Source organism: Danio rerio, chromosome 1, assembly GCF_052040795.2.
Source record: "Danio rerio strain M-AB ecotype USA chromosome 1, GRCz13ab, whole genome shotgun sequence".
NCBI classification, from domain to species: domain Eukaryota; kingdom Metazoa; phylum Chordata; class Actinopteri; order Cypriniformes; family Danionidae; genus Danio; species Danio rerio.
The window spans coordinates 44,578,360-44,605,250 of NC_141021.1; the positions used below are offsets into that span (position 1 = coordinate 44,578,360).

Sequence of the window (26,891 nt, forward strand, 5' to 3'; positions counted from 1 at the left end):
AAATCTTTCATTCTGAATTGAGCGTACTCTTAGAGTTGAACTTTTGGCAATGATGATCGTTCAGACGGTCCCTCTGTGTTCTTCCTGTCTAATATAAACTGCGTTTCCACTGCCACTTTGAGGGACTTGCATAACAGTCTAGAAAGTTGTTTGGAACACATATGTGTTCTCATTTTTTTAGATTTCTTTATTTTTTTTATTTATTTTTTGTCTGGTGGTTTTTGTTTGTAAACTCCAGGCAAAATCATGTCAAGAACATTTATTGATATTGAATTAAACATTTATTTTGTTCTTAATTGCATTTATTAAAAGCTAATAAACATGCCAAGCATATTAGTTTTGACATTTTTTGTATGAATTTATGATGACTAATAATGATGATTAACAAATATTCCATTGACAATTTATGTTAGGGGCATCACGGTGGCGCAGTGGGTAGTATGATCACCTCACAGCAAGAAGGTCGCTGGTTCGTGCCTTGGCTGGGTCAGTTGGCATGTCTGTGTGGAGTTTGCATGTTCTTTCCATGTTTCCGTGGTTTTCCTCTGGGTGCTCTAGTTTCCCCCACAGTCCAAACACATGTGCTATAGGTGAATTGAATAAGCCAGGGGTGTCCAAACTCGGTCCTGGAGGGCTGGAGTCCTGGTGAGTTCAGCTCCAACTTGCTTCTACAAACCTGCCAGGAGGTTTCTAGTATAAGAGCTTGATCAGATGATTTAGGTGTGTTTTATTAGGATTGGAGTTAAACTCTCCAGGACACTGGCCCTCCAGGACTGAGTGTGGACACTCCTGGAAAAAGCTAAATTGGCCGTAGTGTGTGTGAGTGTGCGCAGGAGTTTGTGGGTGTTTCCCAATGTTGGGTTGCAGCTAGAAGGGCATCCTCTGCGTATAACATGTGCTGGATAAGTTGGCGGTTCATTCCGCTGTGGCTACCCCTGATTAATGAAGGAACTAAGTTGAAAAGAAAATTAATAAATAATTCATGTTAGTGTATTAATCAAGGTAAAATAATACAACCATACTGTATTACCATTACTCCTTAATCTTGCCTGCTTTTTGGGGATAAATCTGAAGTAAATCTAATGTAAAAAGCTTACTTTGTATTTGCTTGACCATCTGCACTTACCGGCCACTTTATTAGGTACACCTTCCTAGTATCGGGTTGGACCCCCTTTTTCCTTCACAACTGCCTTAATCCTTCGTGGCATAGATTCAACAAGGTACTGGAAATATTCCTCTGATATTTTGTTCCATATTGACATGATTGCATCACGCAGTTGCTGCGGATTTGTTGGCTGCACATTCATAATGCGAATCTCCCATTTCACCACACCCCAAAGGTGCTCTACTGGATTGAGTTCTGGTTCTGATTCTGACCCTACTATCTTAATGTCAGAGCTGAAATCGAGACGCATCAGACCTCTGGCATCAACAAGGCATTTGCACCCACAGAGCTGCAGCTCATTGGATATTTTCTCTTTTTCAGACCATTCTCTGTAAACACTAGACATGATTGTGCATGAAGATCAGCAGTTTCTGAAATACTCAGGGCAGCCCGTCTGGCACCAGCAACCATTCCATGTTCAAAGTCACTTAAATCACCTTTTTTCCTAATTGTGATGCTCAGTTTAAACTGCAGCAGATCGTCTTGACCATGTCTACATGCCTTAATGTGTTGAATTGCTGCCATGTGATTGGCTGATTAGAAATTTGTGTAAATGAGCTGTTGGACAGGTGTACCTAATAAAGTGGCCAGTGTTCGTTTAACAATAATGAGAATTTTTAGAAGGCTAATAATTAATAACTTGATTTCTACAATTATTGTTAATAATAATAACAACAAAAAATGAAACCTGTTACAATCTGGATTAGAATTTACAAGTAATTAAATAAAAGTTTAGATAAATATTTTCAAGTTGTCATATATGAAATGAATGAATAAATAAATAATAAATACATTTGAACCACTAAGATTTTATTATTCTTTTTTTACATGTATTATTTCAAATGTTCCTTATTTATCTATAAAATTTCTTATATAAACAGTTGAAGTCAGAATTATTAGCCCCCCCAATTTATTTTTCCCCTCAATTTCTGTTTAAAGAAAAGATTTTCTTAACACATTTCTAGACATAATAGTTTTAATAACTCATTTCTAATAACTGATTTATTTTATCTTTGCCATGATGACAGTAAATAATATTTGACTAGATTTTTTTCAAGACACTTCTATACAGCTTAAAGTGTAATTTAAAGGCTTAACTAGGTTAGTTAGGTTAACTAGGCAGGTTAGGGTAATTAGGCAAGTTATTGTATAATGATGATTTGTTCTGTAGACTATCGAAAAAAAAATTGTCTAAAGGGGCTAATAATTTTGACCTTAAGCTGTTTTTAAAAAAATGTATAACTTCTTTTATTCTAGCCGAAATAAAACAAATAAGACTTTCTCCAGAATAAAAAAATATTATCAGACATACTGTGAAAATTTCCTTGCTCTGTTAAACATCATTTAATATTTAAATATTCAAAAAAGAAATAAAAAATCAAAGTGCATGGGGATAATAATTCTGACTTCATATTTATATTAAAAGAGAATTTCGACTTTACATTCTTCTAGTGGCAAATTCACTCTGCTCACATCCCCAGTTTCATTCCTCTTACAATAAACTCGAATAATCCAAATATCGAGTCCAGGAATTGTGGCCCTCTGGTGATTTGACCCTAAATATTTGTATCCAGTCCAAACATGTTTTGTAATTGTTGTTTTATTACTTTTGGGCCACATCGTTAAAATATTCCAGTGTTTACCATTCAAATATTTATTTGTGTTCGTTCTGTGATAAGTTTAATTCAAGCTTATTTATGGCACCAAACCTTGTTTAGTCCATTTCAGCATGTTGCATCAATGCCAAATAAAGCCTTTACACAATATTGGGCTTTTTATTATTATTACTCATCCCTTCACCTTGATCAGGCCATATTGCATCTCCTTCTGACCTTTCCAGCACTAAATATAGCTCACGGTTATACCAGGTATTAACCACTGTAACTACAATATTTGTTTCAGCTGGGGTAATAATGAAATATTAATACTGTTTGAATGAGACAGCAGGTATTAGCCTAAGAAGCAGAGATGACTGGAACCTTTCCACTCATTCACCAAATCCTGCTGTCTTTCTCCAATAGCTGCTCGATTTCAAGAGCCAGTTTCAATTTTCAATTTCTCTCAATCCCTCATGATCCTTCAGATGTGTGTCTTCATCCTAATTGACTCTCTTACACACAACAAATATATATTCCCATAAATAACACTACAAAAGTGATCCCACAGTATCAGATTTTGATTTGCTTTTTACTTGAATTGCAATAAATAAATGTGCTGTATCTTGCTGTTTTGTTCTATATTGTCCATTAATCAAACAGTTGAAGTCCAAATGATTTGCCCTCCTGTAATTTAAATTTTTTTCCCAATATGTATTTTACCAGACAATATTTTGAGCCCACTCAAGCAGTATTTTTTCCGATTGTCTACTGAAAAAACCTTATACAGTCACTTGCCTAAACACCCTAACTTGCTTAATCAACCTAAGCCTTTAAATTGCACTTTTTACAATCTGAATACTATCACCTTGAAAAATCCCTTGTAAAATATTATGTACTGCCATCATGTCAAAGATAAAAAAATAAATCAGTTAATAGAAATGAGTTATTAAAACTATTAAACTATAACTATTATTAAAATAGATACCTACATATTTTGGTTTACTTTGCTCAGAAATGTATCCTTGCAAAGTGGATTATTGAAGAACCCCCAAGTTTAAACCAAGGACTGCTTGCAGTCTGCAGCATAATCCCATTTAAGGCCTTCTCCACAGCTATGAAGAACAAACCTTTTTTATTTTATCGGACCTGGGATCCTTTCTTTGATTATCTAGGAACCTCTAATGCGAGTTCAGACTGCATGATTTTCAAAGTAGTCGTGTCACAGATGTTTTCACACTGCATGACTATCTACGCTAGCATTTTGTCGCTGCTTTGTTTACACTGCAAGATTGATCAGATGACTTTACAATAGGAAGAATCGCCGACAACTTTATCCAAATCACGTCTCACCGCCAAAAACAAGTAGTGTATCTTTTGTTATTAACTACATAACGAGAAAGAAGCCTCTAATGGGGTAGAAAATGTACATATTTGCTTACCTGGGTTTAAATGGAATTAGCAATTTCTCCTCAACTTAATTTTTTAACCTTCTGTTTGAAACGTCAAACAGAAGGTGAATGCTGCTCTCTAATTGGCTGTAGGCGATCGCCAATGTTATTTTCAGTCAAAACTCAATTCACACGGCATGATTTAAATCGCCGACAGCTCCAGATATTCAGCATGCCAAATATCTCACAGGCATCTGCGACTTATCTGCGATTCTCTCAGCTCGCATCTTTGAGAGTTCATTCTGTGTGATTGTCTCTCAGATTTGCCTGTGATTTCAGGCATTTGTCGGCGATTTCTCAAAACCTGTCGGCGAGTCAAAATCGGGGCTAAAATAATGCAGTCTGAATCAGGCATTAGACTCAGCCTGGACAAAAGAAATGTATTTTGCTGTTTTGTAAAACAATTTTGTATTTTATGTCCTTATTTTTTTATTTTTTTATTTTATTCTATTTTATTTTATTTTATTTTATTTATTTTATTTATTTTATTTATTTATTTTATTTATTTTATTTATTTTATTTATTTTATTTATTTTATTTTGTTTTATTTAATTTAATTTTATTTTATCTTTTATTTGTTTGTTTATTTATTTAATTACAATTTTATTTTATTTATTATCATTATTATTATTATTTATTTATAATTTTATTTAATTCCTATTCATTCAAATCACATTCAATTCATCTTTACTTCTATAGTGCTTTTACAATGTAGATTGTGTCAAAAAGCTTCTCATAGAAGATTATAGTGAGTTGAAACAGTGTCCGTTCAGTTTTCTGAGTTAAAGTTCAGTTCAGTGTGGTTCAATATTCACTGCTGAAAGTCCAAACACTTAAGAGCAAATCCATCAACGATCCACGACCATTTCTTCTATGGCCAAATGTCTTGTGCAGAGCTCCAGCCTTTGAGGCTGAAGAACGTTGGACATCCATTGTGGAAAAGCTGCAAGTGGGAGAGGTCACCGGCTGGTGTACAGGCTGTCCTTTCAGGATCAATGCCAGGACTCGTCTGTCACTGGGGTCTTACAGGAATCAGTCTCATGCTCTCCACTCCTCCATGACCACCACAGCAGATGCTCAGGATACGGCCTGGTCCAGGATTATGAAAACCTCGGGAATAAAAAAAAAAAAGACTAACATAAGCGAAGATGCCGGTCAAAGTAAAATGTCTTTTGGGAAGTGTTCGCGGCTCCAGTTGCCCTAAATAATGCAGACTAACAATCCTTTAGAGGATTTTGATTTTAAAAGCATTTGTGTTTTACGTGTATGCTAATGCAGAGAGATGTGTCTTTAATCTATTTGTAAACTGACAGAGTCTGCTTCCTGAACTGTGCTAGAAAGGCTGTTCCAGAGTTTAGGTGCCAGATATGAGAAACATCTACTGCCTACAGTTGATTTTGATATTCTGGGAATAGTCAATTCTCCAAAATTAATTGAGCGAGATATTCAGATTCATATTGGAGTCAGGTTTCAAGTTATTATTATTATCTTATTACTCAGTGAAAAATTATTATTAATGGGGTTTGCCATAGGCAAAGTCCATTCTTATTATGCTCTTTTGCTTATTATTATTTTTTTCTTCTTCTTCCTTCTTCCGTACCATTTTTCGGCGCGTAACTCGTCCCGCAGCTTTCGTCCCAGACCCTTGAAAGTGGGGTCAAATCGTGCGGTCTTATCGGGAATGGTGTGCTATGACTTTTATAAGGGGTGGGGGGTTTTTTGGCCCCGCAGGGGCCAAAAAACCCCCCCCAAATCCCATTGACTTAACATTGAGCCGAACTTTGACGAATCACAGCGCCGACTGTGAATTTCCTATAAATTTGGGATTCACAACAGCTGTAGGGGGTTGCAGCCTAAGTGAGAGCATACCCAGCAAGGGGGTATAAGTTGCACCTCTGGGGCTCTAGGACATCCCAAAGTTTTCCCATTGACTTACATTGGCCCCATTGACTCCCATTCATTTTTCTAGAAGAGCACTAACGCCCCCGCGAAATGGCACAACCTTTGAAGCGTTATAGCGCCAAGTGTGAAATTCGTAGAAATATGGGATTCGCAACATCTGTAGGGGGTTGCAGCCTGTATGAGAAAATACCCCAAAAGGGGGTATAAGTTGTACCCCTGGGGTGCTAGGACGTCCCAAAGGGGTCCCCATTGACTTTACATTGCCCATTGACTCCCATTCATTTCTTGACTCACATGTCAATCACATTACATTGCAGTGTCATACAGACTTGGGGGTTGACTTATTTGACTGAGACAACCAATCAGCATCTCAATATGATTTTGAAGCTCACAAGCCACGCCCCCCAAACCATTTAAAGACCCTTAATAACTGCCCCCGTTGACTTAACATGGGGTGGGACGTCCCATTGCACATCCCATTGACTTCCATTATAAATGTCACACATCAATAACATTACATAGGAGTGTCATAGAGAAATGGGGGTGGCCTCATTTGACTCAGGCAACCAATCAGCATCACTATATTATAATGAAGCTCACAAGCCACGCCCCCAAATGGGCCCCATAGACTTCTGATATAATAGGGCTAGAAGCATATCTTTGCATAGCAGTGTCATACAGACTTGGGGGTTGGCTCATTAGACTCAGACAACCAATCAGCTTTTCAATATGATAATTAAGCTCTTAAGCCACGCCCCCAAATCCATTTAAATACCCTTAATAAGTGTTCCATACACTGCCAGTTTAACGGGTCTACATGTATATCTTTGCATAACAGTGTCCTATAGACTTATGAGTTGGCTCATTGGACTCACACAACCAATGAGCTTTCCAATATGATAATGAAGCTCACAAGCCACGCCCCCAAACTGGTCCCATAGACTGCCATTATAACTGGCCTACATGCATATCTTTGCTTAGCAGTATCCTATTGACTTAGGAGTTAGCTTATTTGACTCAGACAACCAATGAGAATCTCAATATGGTAATGAAGCTCACAAGCCACGCCCCCAAACTGATCCCATAGACTGCCATTATAACTGGCCTACTTGCATATCTTTGCTTAGCAGTGTCCTATTGACTTGGGGGTTGGCTCATTTGACTTGGACAGCCAACCACATTCAAGTTCACTCTGTAACCTCGCCCATAGCAACAAAACAGAGTACCCTAGCAACCATTCATCAACAGCTATATCTCAGCATCGGAACATCGTAGACACTTGGGGATTGGCTCGTTTGACTCATGCTAGCAAACGGAACTTCCTATATGCTACACATGCTAGCAGTGACTAGCTACATGCTAATATTGACTAGCCAAGTACCGTAACTTGCTAGAAATGCTTACTAAGTATAAATATTTTATCAGGCATTTATGTGAGGCTTGCCTAGTAACCACCCAGGTTACCCTAGCAACTGCCTAGCAACCACCCAAATTACCCTAGCAACCGCCTAGCAACCGCCTAGTAACGCTTTAGTAAGGGCCTAGCGACCTCTGAGGACACCCTAGCAACGCCTTAGCAACCACTCAGAATACCCTAGCAACCACCTAGCAACACCTTAGCAACCACCTAGCAACCACTCAGGGCACCCTAGCACTGTTGCCAGCATGATGCTAGCAACTCGATTAGCATGTTGCTAGCATCATGTTAACACGATTAGCATCATGCTAGCTACATGCTAATTATGTTAGCATGATGCTAGCAACTCAATTAGCATGATGCTAGCAACTCGATTAGCATGTTGCTAGCATGATGCTAACACGATTAGCATCATGCTAGCTACATGCTAATCATGTTAGCATGATGCTAGCAACTCGGTTAGCATGTTGCTAGCATGATGCTAACACGATTAGCATCATGCTAATTACATGCTAATCATGTCAGCATGATGCTAGCATCTCGATTAGCATGTTGCTAGCATGATGCTAACACTATTAGTATCATGATAGCTACATGCTAATCATATTAGCATGTTGCTACAACCTCGATTAGCATGTTGTGGCTTTTTGGCCAGTACGGTGATACTTTGTACCCCATCGATTTGCCACGCAAACCCCATTCACATTTCCTTTAGGAAATGTACAATTCTAGTTATTATTATTATTATTATTATTATTATTATTATTACTAATTAAAAACTATCAATAAATGTATATACTGTATTTAAAAAAATGAAATTGGGGACAATATATATGGGGGGTTGTCATCTAATAACTCGGAGGGCCTAATATTTCTGACTTCAGCTTTATGTATAATTTCCTTATGTCTGCATATATCAGCATCTGGAAAAATGCTCAGTATAAGGAGAGACAGTCTCCCCACTCTGTAAGTGCAGGTCCTGAGTCAGTCTGTCTGCATTCAGCACTTTGGCCAAGAAATGAAATGAGTGTTTTTTATGAGGAGATGTCAGGTCTCAGCCAGCGCTCAGACCATATTGAAGGAAACTCGCTGCACATCTCTTTGAATGCTATTCATCTAGATTTAGCTGTCTTTCCTTGACTGTTACGTGCGAGACGCAGGATGAATGTGCTAACACTATTCTAATATGATATCCTGCTGCAGTCGCTGGTATTCTAATGTATTCTTGCAGATCATTTCCTGTTCCCCATAAGTTTTACACATTTTAAGCAAAGGAATTTTGTTTTAAAAATCCAATGGCTACTCTTAATAATTAGTATGTAATATAATTAACCAATGTAATTGCTATTGTTACTATTATTAAAATTAGCTATTAAGATGTCAAAAATAATACAAGAATTACAATTACAAGAAATACAAGAAAGTCTTCCATTTGACCACTTGTTGATGTAGTATTACTTTTGATTGATTAATTGCTTTGATTGATGTGATTTGATTGATTGATTGATTGATTTTTTTTGATTGTTTGGTTGGTTGGTTCATTAGTTGGTTCTTTTGTTGGTTGGTTGGTTGGTTGGTTTATTCATTGGTTGGTTCGTTGGTCTGTTCGTTTGTTGCTTTGTTCATTAGTTTTAGTTAGTTTGTTTATTTGTTTGTTGGTCTTTTGGTTCATTGATTCGTTGGTTGGTTGATTGCTTTGTTTGTTGGTTCATTTGTTGATTGGTTAGTTGGTTTATTGGTTTGTTCTTTGGTTCATTCATTGGTTTGTTTGTTATTTCGTTCGTTGGTTCGTTCATTGGTTGTTTCATTGCTTCGTTGGTTTGTTGATTGGTTGGTTCGTTGGTTTGTTTGTTTGTTGGTTGGTTTGTTTATTTGTTGGTTCTTTTGTTGGTTAATATTTGGTTCGTTGGTTGGGTTCATTAATTCATTCGTTGGTTCATTCGTTGGTTCTGTCATTGATTCGTTTGTCGGTTTATTGGTTTGTTAGTTTGTTTGTTCATTGGTTTGTTGGTTCGTTGATTCGTTGGTTCGTTTGTTGATTGGTTGTTTGTTTTTTCTTTGGTTCATTCATTGGTTTATTCATTGGTTCGTTCGTTGGATGGTTCGCTGGTTTATTTATTGATTCATTAGTTGGTTCATCATTGGTTTTTTCATTAGTTAGTTCATTCATTCGTTGGTTTGTTGATTGGTTGGTTCATTTGTTGGTTCATTTGTTGGTTGGTTGGTTTGTTCATTGGTTTATTTGTTGGTTGGTTTGTTGGTTTGTTCGTTTTTCCGTTCGTTGGTTTGTTGATTTGTTAGTTCATTAATTTTTTTGTTTCTTTGTTTGTTGGTTCGTTTGTTGATTGGTTGGTTGGTTTGTTCTTTGGTTCATTCATTGGTTCATTCGTTCGTTGGTTTGTTGGTTGGTTGGTTGGTTGGTTGGTTTGTTGGTTGGTTGGTTGGTTCATTTGTTGTTTTTTTTGTTGGTTCGTTTGTTCATTAATTTGTTTGTTGGTTCTTTCATTGGTTTATTTGTTTTTTGGTTTGTTGATTCGTTGGTTGGTTGGTTGGTTGGTTGGTTGGTTGGTTGGTTGGTTGGTTGGTTGGTTGGTTGGTTAGTTGGTTGGTTGATTCGTTCGTTTGTTGGTTGGTTAGTTGATTGGTTGGTTCATTGGTTGGTTCGACGTTGGTTCATTCATTGGTTGGTTCATTCATTTGTTGGTTTGTTGATTGGTTGGTTGGTTCGTTCATTCGTTGATCTAAAAAGAATAAGTTTGACTTTTGTTGACTTGTTGAGTTCCACACAATCGATTTGTGTTGGAACAACATGAAGGAATGTAGTTAGCTTATTAGTTTTTACAAATGTAAGTGGATTTAACATAAATCAATTTTCACCCAAAAAACTCAAGAATTTTGTTGATTCAGCTTATTTTAAACAAGTAGTTTAAACAAGCAGCAAACACAATGCTGCATTTTACTGTCATTTTTCATGTTATTTAGAAATATTTAAGCGAATATATATATATATATATATATATATATATATATATATATATATATATATAAAGCAGGTTATGATTTACTTTAGTATTTTTACTGTAGTATAATTATGTCTTTTGAGAAACTGACCTTGAATAATTGTCATACACTTCTAAATATTCCCTTATATCCATTATCTTTTTTAATATTCATGCAAGTGTATGTTTAGAGCCTGCAGGTCTCTATTCATTATTGCATCTATTGTATATTAGAGTTCAGTCTAAATGCTCAATGTTAATGAACTCCTAATGGCAGCAAGTAGAACATTATTAATGATGGGTTTCTGAGTATTATGTGTAATGTTTTGTGTGAGTGAGCTCAATTCTAATGCCATCAGCTGATAATACAACTATCTAGCAACAGATTTGGTTATCTCACAGGAAGGTTGGGAAAAACTGTATTTTTTAGTGTCAAGAAATGCAAAACATTCCTACAGGAAGATATGGGATACTTTAACTATCACTTGCTATCAGAATTGGGCTTTAGCTCCTGATATTTTTCATGCATGGATGCAAAAGAGATTATGCATTTTTTCCCTCTATGACAGACACCACCATCATTCAAATCCAGCAGAGTTCTGTGTGTGATGGTTTCAGATTTTTGGCTTTAAGGTAAGACACTGCAGGCAAAAACAGAGTTTATTTTATGCAACTGACAATTTTGTAAATTTTGAGATCTTTCATGAAGTATTTATTTATTATTTTATTTTAAGCATTTATTTCTTTTGTCATACTTCATCAGTTTATGCCTGTAGATTTCAGTAACACTGCTTTTTTTAGTACTGAGTCATATAAGATTTTTTTTCTTGCACTGATCTATAAATTTACACTTTAGAAAAAAATATATACAGCAGACGTAAAGAGATTGTTCACCCTAAAATGTAAATGTACTCACTATTTGCTCACACCCAAGTGGTTTCAAACTATTGTGAGTTTCCTTCATCTATTGAACAAAAAAGATATTACAAAATTTTTCAATTTAACTTAAATTCAACAACAAACCTTCAAAATAAAGTGTAACCAAATATCTTATATCATGTTGACCAAAAGACAGAAACTCATAATGGGTTGAAACAAATAAAAGGTGATTAAATGATAACATAATTTTTATTTTATTTATATGTTTGTTTTTACAATGGAATTTGTTCATACTTAATTGCCTGATTATATATGTAATCCACCGGTCCTACTGCATCCAACACACTCTGAGCTGGGATTGAACTGGCAATTCTTTGTATGGGAGTCAGTTACTCTAGTGACAGATGGTAAAGGCCATGGTCTTTAGCCTCCTTCTTAGAGCACCTTCAGAGGACACAGGAGTGAGGTTTACCTGCATAGCACTTCGCTAGCTGGCCTTCGTTACAATAACCCCCCTAAACCTCCCTCTCATCCCGAACGAGCCTCCATGTGTAACCCATGCTTCCTTCTGCTTCCAACCCACGGTGAGCTAGGATCAAACCGATAATTCTTTGTATGGGAGTCTGTAGCTCTAACAAGGAGGTTAAAGACCATGACCTCTAGTGTCAGTCACTAGAGCACCTTTAGAGGTCAGTGGAGTGAGGTTTACCTGCATAGTACTTTGGCAGCTGGCCTTCGTTACACTGCTCCTAAATCTCACTCCTATCCCGGACGAGCCCCCATGTATAACCCAATGGTCCTATTGCACCCAACCCGCTTTGAGCTGGGATCAAACTGGTGATTCTTTGGATGGGAGTTGGTTGCACTAAAAAAGAGCCTAAAGACCATGGCTTGTAATGTCTGTCACTAGAGCACCTTTAGATGTTTGAACGTTTACCTGCATAGCATTTAGCTAGCTGGCTTTTGTTACACTCACCCCCCGTTAAATATAAGTAAGTTTTATTATAAGTTTATTCTATAAAAGAACAATAAAGATTTGTTTCTGACTTTTTTTCTGTATTTTTTTTAATTATGATCAATTGATGATAGACATTTCACATTTTTTTTATCTAATATAAAACATAGAATAAAAAATATTCAACTTGTCTTCATTCAATATTCATAGTTTTTTCCTAGACAATTGTAAAAGTTAAAGTGTATTTAATGACTAATTTGCACATTTGAAAAAAAAAAAACAATTCAGAAAACTTTTTACCAAAAAATGTATTCCTAACGTAATCAATCAGCAGAGGAAATATCCTGATAACTATTAGCTGGTCCTGCCTTGAAAATAATGTGGAAACTGAAGGGCAAAAGCCACGACAGGCCACACAAAGACCATGCAGTCCAGAGAGAGTTAGAAGAGATTTAAAGGATGAAGTCACTCAATAGCTTCTCCAGATTTCTGTGTGTATTTGTGTGTTGATGTGGGGGGGAAGGAGCTTACGCTACAGTGTGTGAACTCGTCTGCTGAAACTGCCAGTTCCGACGCAGATTCTTGGTAAAAATGGACCCCTCTGCAACCCCCTTAACCATCCTCAGCTGTGGGAAAATACTTCAGATGTCACCAGTGCACAACCTCCTTCCCCTTCCCTTTCCAGAGACAGCATCAGCCAAGATAATAAACATCCTGAAGTCCAAGCAAGCAGAAAACACAACGCAGGACTGGCTTTGTGCTCCGCTGCCCATCGGTATCGTATACATGTAGTCTTGATGAGACGCCTCGCTTCTCTGAGGATCTGCAGACTGACAGGAGCATGTTTAATAGTCCTCTCCATATCAGCAATCAATCTTACTGCAATTTCATCCGACCACCTGTGGAAATGTGAAAACGCATCGTCTTTAGTTAGTATTCAGACGGTTTGTTGATCTTGATAAATTAGACTTCGCGTTTGTTGTTGAAGCGGCCAAAAGAAATACAATTCATGAATCGAGACGGCCTTGCAACACCAGCGGTTTTGTTCTTTTCTGTCTTTCAGAAGGGGGTTGTGAGCGTTCAAGGGGTTATATCCTTAAAAATGACCTCATTATTAAATAATCCCAGTTGAGAGGGGAGAAATATGTTGCATTTGCAAAGTAACAATGTATGGAAAGGGGTTTAAAGGGCAAGTTTTTGACATTATTTGTTGTTATTGTGGATCATAGGGATCATTTTGAAAACAGTATGTATGCGCAGATATGTCCTGTATATGTACATTGAACAAAATGTATATCAAAATATTAAAAATTTTACCTAAAAAAAATGCTTTTTCAAATAATTATTTTCATCATTGATAATGTTATAACCAGTGTTTCTTGAGCACCAAACCTGTATCTGAATGCTTTATGGAAGCCAGGGTGTCCATAGGGTCCTAAAAAGTTTAAAAAGTTGATAAATTAATTATGAGAAAATTAAGGCTCTTAAAAGGTATTAAAAAGTCTTAGTCATATTTTTACGAGGTCTTAAATTTTCTAAAATCCAAAAATTACCTGTGCCCCACCAACATCAACATAAATAACCTATATATATATATATATATATATATATATATATATATATATATATATATATATATATATGAGCAATATCACACGAGTAGCCGTGCAATATGGCTGTATATTTTCACTTTTGGGAGGTGTGCATCGACTCAAGACTCTGAAATTATTAATATTTAAAATAGGCAATATCCTTTTAAATAAACTGCATAGTTGCAATGTAAACAACTACATTCTTGCCTAAAAAGCCTCAAAAGTACATTATGTTGTCCAACAGCTGCAATATGTGTGCTGCAATATGAGTGCTGTTATTGCAGAATATCGCATGGCTATTAGCCAATCAGATTTAAGAACCAGACAAAACTGTTATGTACAGTTGAAGTCAGAATTATTAACCCCCTGAACTATTAGCCCTCCTATTTTTTTTCCCAATTTCTGTTTTTCGGAGAGAATATTTTTTCAACATATTTCTAATCCTAATAGATTTAATAACTCATTTCTAGTAACTGATTTATTTTTATCTTTGCCATGATGACGGTAAATAACATTTGAATAGATATTTTTCAAGACACTTCTATAAAGATTAAAGTGATATTTAAAGGCTTAACTAGGTTAATTAGGTTAACTAGGTTAGGGTAGTTGGGCAAGTTATTGTATAATGATGGTTTGTTCTGTGGACTATCAAAAAATATAGCTTAAAAGGGCTAAAAATTTTGACCTTAAAATGGCTTTAAAAAAATTTTAACTGCTTTGACTCTAGCGAAATAAAAAAAATAAGACCTTCTCCAGAAATTAAAATATAATCAGATATACTGTGAACAATTCCTTGATCTCTTAAACATCAATTGGGAAATATATATTTTTTATTTATTTATTTATTTATTTATTTATTTATTTTGTGGTTTTATTTTATTGTTTATGGTGTGTTTTTAAAATTTTTTTACATTTATTAGTAGTGACATAATATGTACAAAAATACGACTGTATGTTTTATTATGATGATGATGAATTTACTTTGCAGTAATGATGTTTATTTCCACTGTGTCACATGTGAATCCAAAACAAACAAGTTTTAATTAATGTGTCGGTTTTACCATCAGGTCACAGAAGCCGCCACTGTAACGTATCGCATGTCATAACATGCCACAGCACAGTGTGCAAAAGCAATCCTTCATAATGAACAATAGCCTTGAGGAGAGTCTAGAGCTTAACCAGAAATCCTTTCTGGAGCTTTCTGCATATGTTTAGAGGAAATCCTAGCCATGCCCACGGCCTGATTTAATTATGAAGGCTTTCTGGGTTGGAAATCCTAGTACAGTGCAGGCTAATCCTCAGAGCGTAACATCATTTTACATTCTGATTAAAGAGATTAATACGATTTTTATGATTCTCTGCTGATCCACTCTGTATTTACTATTTAAACAAATTTGACACTTTCCATCGGGTTCAACCGGAGCTTATTTACTGCTTTAGTAGCAAAGACTAAAGCATTTTTTAAATGCATAAGTTATTGGCAAGAACTAAGTTCACTCAAAAAAATGAAACTCATGTTGATTTTAATATAATTTAGTTTCTTTAATGCAATACAATAGCAGATTGTACTGGCCACAGATTTCTGTGTTGCCTAATTAGTCCCCGAGGGCACCAAAGCTTTCAAGTTTAAAAAAGAAAATACACAAAAGAAGCATGAAAGCGAACCATTAGGCTTGAGCTACATTTTAGCAAGTTTTTTGAAGCTGTTTGACATTTATATGTAAATTAAATTTCAAACATAACTTGTAATGTTTGTTGTTCTCTTCTGCACATCAGTAGTTGGCAAAAATTTTGTTTAAAAATGCATTATTAGCCATTGTCTGAAACCACAGAATACTGTGTATCTAGTGCCTCTTTTAGTTTTAAAAATGCAGTAACTATAGTACACTATTAAAAATAGTGACGGACTGTGAGCATCACACTGAGCGAATGGTGTCTACAGTGATTTTTACATATGGGTTTTTTTTTGGGGTGGTGGGGGGTTGTGTTGTGAAGAGTAGGGTGTCTAGAAAGATGCCGCCCTTGGCAGTCACCCACATTGCCCATGCTTAGATCTGCCACTGATCATAGATGAACTAACAAGATCATTAAGTTATTCAATAAAATTATGAAATACATATTCTTAAACATATTTGAGAATCTGAATATCACATATTTTACAATACAATTTGGACATTTATTCACAGCAGAAGGATAAACAAACAATTCTGTTTTGATAATCTTGATGTGTTGCCATGGAAACTTTAAAGTAATGCATTCTAAAAATTGGTCACATAATGTAAAAAAACTCATCATGAAGATAAGTGATAGTATTTAAAATGTATGTGCTTTTAGGATGGCACCCTTGAGTTATGTTCATTAAATAAAGCATATTATCAACAGAAATAGCAAAGTTACATTCTAATGCTAATAATCTGACATTTAGTATTTAAAAATATGGAAACTCTATATACATTTTTAATGTATTTATCTTGTCCTTTTTGTAACAATGTTGTTTTATTATTGGTATTAGATTAGATAATTGCAACCCAAGCATAATGTGCAATTTTATTTTTTATTAATAAATCAAATCATCATTGTTTTGTAACTTGAATTTTTATTTAATATAATTGTATTTCAACCAATGTCTAGTTCTGTTATATATCATTAGCAGTCCTATACTTCAAATGTAGCTAAATCATACCTATCAACCCTCCTGTTTTCCCTGGGATTCTCCCATATTTTACAATTCTACCCCACTATCATCCCATAAAGGTATTTTCCCGTATTTCTCTTGTTTATTAGTCTTTCTCTGAAAGGTGCCAATAAACATTAAAGAGCTGATCCTCCCTACACGCAACCCATACAGCTGAACCACCAGGGGCCACCCCCTAAATGTGAGTCTGTTCAGTGTTTTTTTTTTTATTTAGGCATGAAGACTCTTTGAAATAAATAAAAAAAAACGGCAGAATTCCCTTCATTATCATTACTGATGCCGTCACCCCTCCTACCCTATCCCTAAAACAGTCATATAGTGGTGCATGACTGTCAGCTGACATGCTTCATAATAATAAATAGACACTGTTTACCAAACGGATTCTGTACACACGATTTGAAACGGAGTCTGGGTTTTGGGTGCATGTTTGAACAGACATACACATAATTAATAATAATAATAACATGCAAAGATGTCAATCTTGGTGGGTTTTTTTCAAACACAACTGATTTTGTCTTAAATGCATGAACAGTTAGGAAAGCAATCGAATGCTTTTATTATAATGTTGGATGTGTGCATTTTTAAAGTGACACCTCTGATATTTAATGTAATCAAACAAAAAATCCAAATAAATTTGATTCATTCGTTGCTCTTTAATCACAATGTATAAGTTATATGCAATACACTATATATATATAGTGAAGAAAAAATTAATGAGAATTGATTAGTTGATTCTATTTCTTTACAATAACTATTAATGTCTGAGGTCCCTTATTATGGAGGGCTCTTTATTTCACATCCCAATGTTGACAGGTATGAGATTATATGAAATAATTTTGTATTTCAGTTTATTTTCTTTACTATTAAAAATGTTGTGTTATGATGGTAGCTTAGTTATAGTTAAACATCTTTCTTTGGAAGACCTGTAAGTCTTGTGGGCCATGATACTATACCTTGAAAGCTCAAAAGTCTCTTCATTCATAAATAAATGCATCAGAAAGTCAAAGGGAGTAACTTGTTAGAAAGCATTCATGAACCAACATACAAACATCTCAAAAGGTCATATTTTAGTCTATGTACAGTTTTAGGAAGCATCGAGGATGAAGAGGGAAGAGGTCCAGATGTTTTGGGAGCAGGTGGTCATCAATTAACCGGGGGTTGCAGTATGACATTCATAAAAATCGAAACACTTGCTCCAGTACACTAGGGAATGCAGTGCAGTATTTATGGCAGCTCCGACAAGGCAAAATCAGCATCAGGTGTGCTTCATCATGCAGCATTCAGTTTTTTATGTCCTCACTCCTGGCTGCATGCCTCTGTTTTGTGCCTGGATAATGATGGTAAGAGGAGCGCTGCATCTTTCGTCACGAAGGCTAATTTGTTTGTTCACCATTCAGAGAGGACCGACATCTTATTTACTGGTAAATATTATTAGGAACAGCCCGCGTAAAGAGTCATAAAGAGTGCTTACATGAATAAAACACATATACACACTCAGATTTCTTGTGCTTTGTAAATAGATCATCTGCAAAAGAACACCGTTAATGGATGAAACTGACTGCATGAATCTATCATTATAATAATTAGTTTTCTATGGAGTCTGGTGGATATATAGGAGAGTCTCTTCTTTTTGTTCATTCTGTTATAGGTATTGTAGAGCTTATTGTGATCGGACACAAACACTAAGCTAAGCAAGGTTGTAGCTGAAAACATGCTGTGATAAGATGAGAAATAATGAGTTCAATTAATGACGGAAAGAGAGCTAGAAATAGAACAGAAGATGAAAAGGCGGCAGATGGAGATGGTTTCTAAAAGCAGATGGGATGAAACTACATAAACAGAGTAATGGGAGACAAAAGAGGAATCACAAAAGTAATTACACAAACTGTGATTTAGCCTGCTTGTTTGTTTTAGGTGGAATAAATAAATAAATAAATAAAAACAGAGTAAGCAGTTTGTTGTGAAAGTTAACTCTAATTATGTTTGATTAATACTGTGATATAATTCATAATTACATGATTTTGTTTTCTTTTTTTAAATATTGATTAGTTCCTGTTCAAATTAAAATTCAGTCTAAACTATATTTCTTACATCATTTGCTCACCCTATGGATTAAAGGAAAAAAAAAATTTAAATGATAATTTTATGACTCCCTTAGAGTTGAATAGTGGAATTTTATCATTTTTAAAACCATTCAACTGGTCTCTAGGTCTGGTTTGAGCACTTTTAGCTTAGCTTAGCATAAATCGTTAAATTGTATTTGACCATTATGTATTAGGATCACCCTCATAAATATCCAAATAGTTTTGATCATCTTTCTTCAATGATGTTACCAAGCGGCAACGTCTCGCTCTCTTTCGTGAAGCTAATACAGAAGTAACTGAAACTGCAATTCTTTGAGATTACACTAGGCCTGACTCCATAGTAGAGTACATTTTTATTGACTTCACTGTTAAAACAGCAAACTTTACAGCAGAAAACAACCTGGGACAAAAAAAATAAATAAATGATTTGCAAAAAGGCAAATGTTGGCCACACCCACTTGTAGCTTCTTTTGCACTCTTCAAAAACATATGAGTGATGGATATTATCTCCATATTTTTACAATCTATGGATATTACGCAGTGCCTAAAAACAATCCCCAGCTAACTCTATTGTGCTTAACACATGCTCCCTCTCTAAGCAGATGGTCACATTAGTTTATTGACAGAAGTTAAGTGATTTCGAGGTGCAATGTAATTCACCCAGTTTAGCTTGGTGGAAAAACTCAACTGTTTACCTTTAGAGAAGTTGTACATACTTTTTTGTTAGTCGTACAAAATAAATATATACTTGACCCAAAAAAAGGTTGCCAATGACTTTCAATGAAGGGGCTTTCAATCATTCAATCCATCTATTCGTTGATCGATTATTGATCAATCAATCAATCAATCAATACATCAATCAATCAGTCAGTCAATCAATCAATCAGTCAGTCAATCAATTAATCAATCAATCAATCAATCAATCAATCAATCAATCAATCAATCAATCAATCAATCAATCAATCAGTTAACCAAACAACCTACCAACCAATCAATATGAAGAATTCTTTGTGTGAGTAAATGATGATTGAATCTTTTTGGGGCAAACTCTTGTAACATCTTTTGTTTATTAATTCATCAATTCATTGTTTTATTTAACTCACAATGAGTTGAGCGAGATCATTAATTAATGTTTTGCTAATTTTGAAAGGGACATTTCTGTCTTTGAAATCCAGCAAACTTAGACTATAAAATCTAAGGTCTATCTTTCTCCACAACCTGATTGAGAATCTTTGAGAAATACTGAGGTGCTGATAAGGAACATGAAAGTTACATATTCCAGACCAGGACAAATGACAGATTACGTTCAAAGATATATCAACATTTCATCTAATGTGTTCTGTAACATATTCAGGAAAGACATGTTTTTGTTTTAGTGATTAATCCTCTAACATAATTCATTGCTCCACAGTTCATTTGCAATAGCTCATCTTACCTTTTTACATTTTTATATGGAAATGAATGGAAAAGAAGATGCAGCGTTTCTCTTAAAATCAAGAGGTAATGACCTCTGAAAAACAAAGAGACATACACACTGACCGTATAGACTTGGAGGCACCCATTTCGTCTTAAAAGTCATAATGTCCAGAAACACAAAAGGGCTCAAGCCCAACTGAGAAACTGTAGGTGCTTGCCAGAGAACAGCTCTCAAAATCAGATCTGGCCCGCAGCTCAATAGTTTAAAGGACAGTTTGAAACACTGCAGGTTCTGGCAACAAATGCCTCCTGATTAAAGCAACAATTTTCATCCAAAGTGACTCGTGCAAGAACTTTTTTGAATAGTTCTCCTTCTCCCTAAAGCTGAGGTTAAGTGTCTTTCTCGAAGGTATGAAGTGATTGATCAGGATAACCATCTCGGTGTCTGACCAGGTTAAAGATCAGCTGACACAAAGCCTTGACCCTTTCACTAACAAAATCCAGTCGGTTGATTCTGCTCAAAGACAAGTTAAATCAAAATAAATAAATATTACACTTGAGTGCATATGCAGTTTAAACCGCTAATGTTACTTTTTTTAAATTGCATGGAATTGTACGTTCCGGTCATTTTCACACTTAGTAAATTTGTTTTAAAATACGATTTTCCGCCCTTGTTCTGCCCCTGCTGATATGCTTTCATGCCTATGTTATTCTGAACTCTGGCACATAAATGCTTTTGCTATAAACCTAATATAATATATAATTAATAATTATAATAATTATTTTGAGTTACAATGACAATTAATGAAGTTATGTTATAGAAGCAAGATTTTTAGCAGTGCAGTTGATAGACAGTGCCAGATAACGTATTTAATAATATTGGAAATAATGATTAAAAATATAATCGAAAAATATGATTTGCTGGCAAGTTAAGAAAATTTCAATTGTTTAATGCAACTAAAATATGAATTAAGAACTTTTAGTAACACTTTAAAAAAAAAGTTTTTGTTAAACATTTTATGTACATTTACTGTAGTAATTACAATTACCGGTAAGTATGTGCAACTAACCCTAAGCCCACACTATATTCTAATCCTAACCATACATTTTAGATAGTACATGCAATTAATTATTATTTCTCAGTAGTTAAACAAATAGTTGTAATTTATTAAATCCTGAAAACAAAAAATGTTTTTTGTTGTTGTTGTTGCATAATTTCAATTGTAATTATTGAATTTAAATGTTTTTTTTTTTTCATAAAAATGTGAATTTATATTGAAATTAATGAATTGTTTTAACCCGAATGTCTTGTACTGTACCAAATTGTCTCAAAGTCTGAAAGGAATCTTCCCTACTTACACACTGTAAAACCCAACAGTCAAATTTATCAAATGAAATATAGTTAACTCAAAATTGACTGATTTCGACTCAGTGCTGAAGGCACTGATAAGAATTAGTTTTTAAACTTAAATGGTTTGTTGCAATTAGTTTCCTTAAAAGGTTTGAGTTACCTTAACTCTTTGGGTTTTACAGTGCAGATAAATGCAGTGTTTTGGTATAATTTTAGGCAACTTAATAAATCTGTGACAATAAATTCCTTATACAAAAGGGAAATCTTCCATTGATGCACATAAAACATTCTCGTTCTCTGTGTATACAGTTGAAGTCAGTATTAGCCCCCATTTGAATTAGTTTTCCTTTTTTAAATATTTCCCAAATGATGTTTAACAAGAACAAGGAATTTTTGACAGTATGTCTGATAATATTTTTTTCTTCTAGAGAAAGTCTCATTTGTTTTATTTCCACTAGAATAAAAGCAGTTCCTAATTTTCTTACACACCATTTTAAGATCAAAATTATTAGCCCCTTTTATCTATATATTTTCCGATAGTCTACAGAATAAACCATTGTTATAAATAACTTGCCTAATCACCCTAACCTGCCTAGTAAACCTAATTAACCTAGTTAAGCCTTTAAATGACACTGTAAGCTGTATGAAGTGTCTTGAAAATATATCTAGTCAAATATTATTTACTGTCATCATGACAAAGATAAAATAAATCAGTTATTAGAAATGAGTTATTAAAACTATAATGATTAGAAATGTGTTGAAAAAAATCTGCTCTCGTTAAACAGAAATTAGGTAAAAATAAAAAATAAACAGGGTGGCAAATAATTCAGTCCAATTCAGTTATATATATATACATACACACACACACACACGCACACACACACACGCACACACACACACACACACACACACACACACACACACACACACACACACACACACACTACCGGTCAAAGGTTTGGGGTCACTAGGATTTTTAAATGTTCTAAAATAAGCTTCTCTTCCTCACCAAAGTGGCATTCATTTAATCAAAAAATGTAATTATTTATTTTTATTATTATTATTATTATTATTATAGTTATTATTATTATTATTATTAATGGTAATAGTAATGAAAGCAATAGTGACAGAAATAATATTTTATTTGAAACTACATACAATATGAAAGCAGTTATTTAAAATTCTAATAAATATTTAACAATTTAACTATTTTTTTACATTAAATAAATGCTATATAGAAGACAATATTTTGAAGAATATATTAATAGAATATTGAAGAATGTCATTTAGTATAACAATATAATTACACCAAAAATGCATCGAAATCTTAATTTTTATTACGTTTTTATTAAGTAATTTAGTCAGCATTCCCCCATATAGACTAGTGTAATGAATTACTAAAAAAATCATTTAAGCTGAATGATGAAAATTCTTACCCTCATAACCGACCGCCTGCTGTCTATCTAATAATGAGTATATTTTATACAGTAGGTTACCGCAGCATGAAAAACTAAACTGATCAATTATTAAAAAGCAATGCACTTTTCAACAAAGCAGTGACGCTTTGTTCCATGCTGTTAAATGACAGTCTGTTTTTAATATTCATATTTTAAAGTATCTGTTTGATCCCTTCATTTTGAATGACCTCTAACAAACTGCAAATTCATTATAAAAGTTATCCCTGGATATTACAGTACTTCAGAAAATAATAAGGCGTTGTCTTTATCATTACATTACACTTTCAATCATTACTCAGCCAGCACTTATATAAACCCCTTTATATAAATAAATAAATAAATAAATAAATAAATAAATACATACATACATATATAGATATATATATATATGTATATATATATGTATATATATATATATATATATATATATATATATATATATATATATATATATATGTATATCTATATGTATATATATATAAGAAAGTACATCCAAATGTGACTGTGTGTGTAACCATCAAGCTGCCAACCGGAAATTCGAAGCATCCTCCTTACGCATACATGCAAAGCATAATGGATCATTTTGCGTTCTAAGAAAAATGTCTGTAAATCAATTAAAATTTGATGTTAAAACAACGTGATGTTTTTACCCCTACACATTTCAACTGTACAATATTTACAAGAAGTACAACCAACTAAAGCCTGTATGCTGAACACCATCTCCCTTCATTTCCTTTCCTCCTTTCAACTGATAGATGATCATTTGGATCTGACTAGAAACATTTGATTTCCTCATTGCAGTTAAATGACTCCACAAATCAAAGCCCACCAATGGTCTCCTTATATTCAGGCCTTTTCACAAGCCCAGATACACTCAGTGAGTTGCCCAGAAGCCACTTCATTCTGGAATCTGGACAAATGGCAACGATTAGCGTGATTCTGTGAATGTCTGAAAAGCGGCGTTTTCTTTCCTGCACTTGACCTCTGACGCTGCTGTGGTTTGTGCAGACTCATGTTGTGGTAGATGAGGTAACATGCGTTAGTCTTGAGACGCAGGTGTGGTTGAATAACCCGATCTTAGATCAACAGAAAACATTATACTCGCTCTGTACAGTGTCATTAATGCTATGGGAACATGAGCACAGAGTTTCTGGGACTAATACACCAATCAGTCATGCTTCTGAAACTTTCTGCTGCCATTTGACTGTATTTTAACCCCTCAGGCTCTTTACATCTTTGCAGCAGTTGTGCATTTTATTAAGCTGCTCGCTTAGGATTTTTGAAACCTGTTCCAAAAGCAGTCGACTGTTACTAGAAAAACACAATAGGAATGTTTTCTGGGAATACCTGGAATACGTGTACAATTATAAGGACATATAATGAAAAATACATATATATTTTTTCTATGTCTACGTATATACACTTGCCGGCCACTTTATTAGGTACACTCTATTAGTATCAGTTTGGAGCTCCTTTTGCTTCCAGAATTGCCTTAATCCTTAGTGGCATATATTAAACAAGCTTCTAGAATTATTTGTTAGATATTTGGTTCCATATTGACTTGATAGCATCACGCAGTTGTTGCAGATTTGTCAGCTGCACATCAATGGTGCTCTATTGGATTGAGATCTGGTGAATGTGGAGGCCATTTAAGTACAGTGAACTCATTGTCATGTTCAAGAATTTAGTCTGAGATGATTCGTGCTTTATGACATGGCGGCCACATTCTGCTGGAAGTAGCTATCAGAAGATGGGTACACTGTGGTCAAAAGGATGGACATGGTTAGCAACAATACTCATGTGAGTTATGGTGTTGACACATTGCTCAATTGGTACTAATGGGCCCAAAGTGTCACAACTGTCAGTGACCACCTGAGGGCGCTGTAGTTCAACAGGACTCAGAAGAAACCACAGCGTCCCAAAAAGACTACAACTCCATACTTACCTCGCGCATACACTGGAACACATACACTGATCTGTCATCACAGCTGTATCTGTTTTACGTTGATTATCTGGACTATATATTCTATCATTCTACCACTGTTGATCATCGCATCGTTTATGCCGCCATGTTTCCAGTAAGTCTAGTATTCGAGTTTTGATTCCTGAGCCCTGTCTCTGTTTTATGTTTCTTATTTTGTTGTTTATTCGTACTTTGAACACCTTGTTTCTCTGTTGATGCGCACTGTAAATAAACTGCACTTGGATCCGCACCTTTTTGTTTCCGTTTCAATCTCGCATAACGTGACACAAAGTGTGCCAAGAAATTATGCCCCACACCATTACACTACCACCACCAGCCTGAACTGTTGATACAAGGCAGGATGGATCCATGCTTTCATGTTGTTGATGCCAAATTCTGACCCTACCATCCCAATGTCGCAGCAGAAATCAGACCAGGCAACGTTTTTCCAATCTTCTGTTCTATTGAAAAATATCTAGTCAAATATTATTTACTATCATCATGGCACAGATAAAATAAATCAGTTATTAGAAATAAGTTATTAAAATTACTATATTTAGAAATGTGTTGAAAAAAATCCTCTCTCTGTTTAGCAGAAATTGGGGGGAAAAATAAACAGGAGGGCTAATCATTTTGGAGGCAAATACTTCTGACTTTAACTGTACATTAATAGTGATTTTAGTTTTTTCACAGCCTACAACTGTCAAAAATCTAAACAATTTGGAGGAGATGCGCAAAAAAATCCTGTACACAGGAAGAGGTTGACAACAAAACCTGTCAAATGTCTGAGCAGGGTTTTTATGTTCGATAACGGTACAGTATCTGGAATAATTGAAAGCAACCCTTGAAAATATTATAAAATAATGCACTCCCAAGCTGCTTCTGCTTCTTATTTTTCTAGTGATTCAATGGCCGGTCATTAATTATTCCTTACCAATTAATGCATTCTGTCTATGCAAAATACTTCAGGACGTCTGCAGGCCTGTCTTGTGCCATCAATCACCTTAAATCAACATCAGTCAATGCTGGGTGATCAGAATAAAAGTGATGATTTCCCCCCCTTGGTTAATTCAGCACACACATATGCATTGATGCATGAAGGCTTGGTAGTAATAATGTGTTGAAAGCCTTGAACTTTAGCCATCTCCGCTCTTCTCCCTACAGTCCTTTTATGATCTTTCTTTCACAGAGTCCTTCTGGATTCCTTTTCATGTCTTAATTTCATGAGCTCAGCATACAAAATATGTTAAATACTGAGCATAATTTCTGAGGACCTATTCAAACTCCAAAGTTTCAGAAATGATTACTCCAGCATTTGGGCACCTTTTATTTTTTAAATATAGCTGTCATAATAACACACAATTTAGACCAGTGGATACTGTTTCAGTTTCAGGGTGCCAGAATTCTGATATCCTTTCTTTACTTTGGCACTAGGCATCGGTGGTGCCATCGCTTGTGTATTGACTGCAAATATTAAATAATATTAGAGCTCTGTGCCAACAAGTCATAAGACATGAGCTAATCCTTCAGTATGCCATTTTTTTTCCATACGAGACCTGCAGAAGTAAGTGTGCTGATGGAAGTCTGGAAAGAATATATGGCGTTAAAGTGATATTCAGGGTTAAACATGAATTAAAAGTGAAGTGTGCAATTTTTTAGATGTTAAAATACTTTTTCTCACCTCTAATATGTAGAGACAACTGTAAGTATAAGCCACTGGACATTTTACTTCAGAAAATGATATAAACACTGTGGCACAATAAACACGGCTGTGTTTATATGAGTGCCCAGACTTGGCTGACACATAGAAATAGACTGAGGTTTGGAGAGGGAGGAACTGTTTGACTGACTGTTAGCTTATTTTGACAACTCTTCATTTATTACATAATCAATGTTAGTCAGAGACTAACCGAAGAACTCAGGAAAGCTGAGATTCTTTTTTGTGAGTAATGTTGCATTACTGGTGCGGA

The 26,891-nt window shown here is 34.9% G+C and overlaps 1 long non-coding RNA gene across 3 annotated transcripts in view; it reads left to right on the forward strand.

The window, feature by feature from the left end:
* The window catches only part of LOC141386143 (uncharacterized), a 248,468-nt gene that overhangs the window by 80,150 nt on the left and 141,427 nt on the right, over nt 1–26,891 (forward strand). Inside the window, exon 3 of one of the 3 annotated variants that reach the window (XR_015476835.1) lies at nt 11,099–11,162. The exons of the other annotated variants lie outside the window; for them this stretch is intronic. This is a non-coding gene — a long non-coding RNA (uncharacterized LOC141386143). The remainder of the gene's footprint in view (nt 1–11,098; nt 11,163–26,891) is intronic. 3 annotated transcript variants of the gene reach the window in all.